The 3479-nt window shown below is 41.7% G+C and overlaps 1 pseudogene; it reads right to left on the minus strand.

Moving 5' to 3' along the window:
* Positions 1-901: 901 nt before the first annotated feature.
* Positions 902-1720, minus strand: LOC102835185 (annotated as a pseudogene).
* Between the last annotated feature and the right edge of the window lie 1759 nt (positions 1721-3479).

Genomic DNA, 3479 nt, shown 5'->3' on the forward strand with positions numbered 1-3479 from the left:
CAGGATCAGACATTGTTTCGTTCTGCTGTGCATGGGGTTGCTATGAGTTGGTTCTGATTCAATGGCAGCTGACAACAACAACAACATCTTATCCTGCAATCTATCTGACCTCTTCATCACCTGAATTTCTCTTCCTATGTTTTTAGCGTCTTTCATGTTTAACTGTTTTTATCATAGACTGACCTCCTAGATCCTTTGAATTCATTCTTTTTTTTTTTTTTAAAGAAAATACTTTATCCTGTCATGAAAAAGGTATCATCAGTCATCTAGAGTCATACTTGTTTGGAAAATTTATTAATTAAACAGTATGTGGGTATCCTATTCCAATAGATATGAAAAGATGCTAGAAGTTCTCTAAGTATTGCACAGTGTAAAACAACAATAACAACAACAAAAAAAAACCACCAACCAAAAAAGGGGGGTTATTGTTGTTGAATACTGGGGAGTTGGTTCCAACTCAAAGTGACCCGGCACAGGGTTTCCGAGGCTGCAAATCTTTATGGGAGCAGAAAGATTAATCTTTCTCCCATGGAACAGCTGGTAGTTTCGAACTGCCAACCTTGATGTTAGCAGCCTGATTCATAACCACTATGCTATTAGAGCCCCTTAAAGAAGGAGGATAAGAGGGGAAAATCACATGATCTTGGGAACCATCTCACATTATGAATAATCTACCAAGAAGCATTTTAAAAAGAAAACCCTTTGTTTCTACAGTAGTTTTGAGTTTATAGTTCTTGCAATGACTGTATTCCACTCAAGACATCTCAGTAACAGGAAGCTTCATTTTAGCAATCCCATGTGCAAATATTAATTTAAAGTATCTAGGAAATAATGTAATTTGTCTCTTGACATCACCCCGGCAATTATGAAATTTTTGAGAACTATTTTGCTTGAAAAAAGGTTAAGCCATTAGTTTTGCCTGAAGCTCCATCTCTGCAGCCCTTTTGAGTGCAACATGGATTAGCAGTTGAAATCCACTGAAATCCTGGTTGATAACTGGTGGGGTATGAGGAGGAGTGTTGAAAAGGCCACTTTGTGTGTTTGTACTTGGTCCAGATTTGCGTGAATCCTCTGGGTAGAAGAGAGCAGTGTCTGTAAAGTTGTTGGCTGCGATCTGCTATACATCTGTGTTTTGGCCCACACCTACTGACTGACAGAGTGGGAAAGGCACATCTTTGGATGCAGTTACCATAGTATGGCAGATCACTGATAGTCGAGCCAAAATTGACCCTGGGGATGATGGTTTTGGAGACAGTGGCCTCCCTAGGGTGGGGTTTGGTCCAGCTGTACAGGAATGAAATGGGCTCTTCTCTAGGGCTGGCATGAAGTTTTTGATGTTCATTGCAGACTCCACAGAAATTAGCTTCAGAAGTCTTGGCCCCACAGTGGGAAATTGTGAACTGGTTTGGATCTTTGCCATCCTTTTTCAGCATGTCAGTGAGGAGCCTGCAGCAGGCGTTGATGAACCAGTTACAGACCTATAGTGTAGATAAGTGTGTTTGTTGGGACAGCAAGGCCTCTTCTTGCTCTGAGAGATAAGCATTATAGCAGTGAAACCCAGCCAATCCCGGAAAATCTGAACACATTGCTTGGGCAGGTTACCCCTTCGCCTTCTTTTGCCTGAGCCAGCGGAAGAGGAAAGGTCCAAGGGAATGTCCATGCTCTTGTCATCCTCAGTCTCACTGCCAGACACTGCAACAACACCTTTCTTGCCTTTCATTCTGAGTTTCCACTACCCATGGGAGGGAAGAGTATGGGGGACAGGAGTGGTGGGCAAGAGGGCAGGCAAGAGTCCTTCTGCACCACAGACTCTCACTTGTGAGGAGGTGCTCCAACCTACTGGTAAACAAGACACTTGGGTCCCAGGCTCCCAGTCTGTGGATGGAATTCAAATGACACTTGGGCTTCCTCCTGCTGGGATCTTCTGGCAGCCGGCCTGGACTTTCCCTCTCCAGACACAGTCCTCTGCCCACTTGTCTCCTTTGTTTCCTGCTCCTGCTTGTGTACCTTAGTGCTGTCAGAGTCTGAATTCATTCTTGTAGTTTTGGTCTGTTCTGGACTCTTCCATCTGTCATTTGAATTCCAGAGGGTGCTGTCACCTATGTCAATCTCTGGTTGTTGTCTGTTTTTGTTGGTTGTCAGTTCAAAGAACTCTCTTTAGGATGCTTTAAAGCACTGGGTTAGCTTTGACAAAGTCCCTTAAGTTCTGTTTATCCTGGAATGTTTTTATTACGCCATCATTTTTTATTGACAGCTTTCCTTGATATATATTTTTGCTTGGCAGTGGTTGTCTTTCAGGGTTTTATATATGTATCCCCATTGTCTTCTTGCTGGTATGATTTCTGTTGAAAAATCACTGCTTAATCTGATTTGCTTGACTTTGTAAGTATCATTTCTCTTTTAACCAGCTGCTTTTAGGTTTCTCTCCTTGTCTTTGATTTTGGAGAGCTTGATTATGATATACCTTGGTGATTTTCTTTTGGGGTTTATCCTTCTTGGGGTTCATTAAGCTTCTTGAATACTTATCTTTTCATTTTTCAGAATGTTAGGGAAATTTTCTCCCAGGAGCTCTTCACCTATCTCCTCTGTGGTCTTCTGTGATTCTTCCTATTCTAGAATTCCAATAATTCTCAAGTTATTCCTCTTCATTTTGACCCACATACATTTTAGACTTTCTTCAGATTTTTAAATATTTTTTTCTGCTTGTTCTTCTGTCTTAGCAGTATTGAGATATTTGTCCTCTAGCTTGCTGGTTCTGGCTTCCATCTCTTCAGTTCTACTTCTTTGCCCTTTTAGAGTTTTGTCCATTTCTGATATTTTATTATTAATTGTTTGGACCTCTTTTTGCAGGTTTTGAATTGTTTTGAATGGTTGTTGTTGTTGTCAGGTGTCATCGAGTCGGAACCCACTCAAAGCCACCCTATGCACAGCAGAACAAAACAATGTCCAATCCTGGGCCAACCTCACTACCGCTGCCACACTTGACGCCATCAATGATGCCACCTGGCCAATCCATCTAGTTAGGGGTCTTCCTCTCTTTCTCTGACCCTCCACCTTACCCAGCATGACATCCTTCTCCAGTGACTGTTTCCTCCTGACAATATGTCCAAACTATGAGAGACGAAGCTTAGCCATCTTGGCCTCCAAGGAGTACTCTGGATGCACTTCTTCCAAAACAGATCTATCTTATTTGATTGTTCCTGTAGCACTTTCCTGACTTCTTCCTTATTTTTCTCAACCCCTCTGTGGAGCATCTGGATGCATCTCAATATCATTCTGCTGAATTCCTTCTCAGGGAATTCCAAAGCCTATCATTCTTCCAATGGGAAGTCTAGGTCTACCTCCATCTCATTTGGCTCAGTTACTCTATCTTGTTTATGAACATGTGTTGAGATCTTCTGCTGCTTCTTGGTTGTTTTTAATAATTACATGTGTTTTCAATAGTTGTTGTTGCTGTTGTTAACTGCTGTTGAATTGAT

The sequence above is a fragment of the Chrysochloris asiatica genome, unplaced genomic scaffold (genome assembly GCF_000296735.1).
Source record: "Chrysochloris asiatica unplaced genomic scaffold, ChrAsi1.0 scaffold00046, whole genome shotgun sequence".
Taxonomy (NCBI): domain Eukaryota; kingdom Metazoa; phylum Chordata; class Mammalia; order Afrosoricida; family Chrysochloridae; genus Chrysochloris; species Chrysochloris asiatica.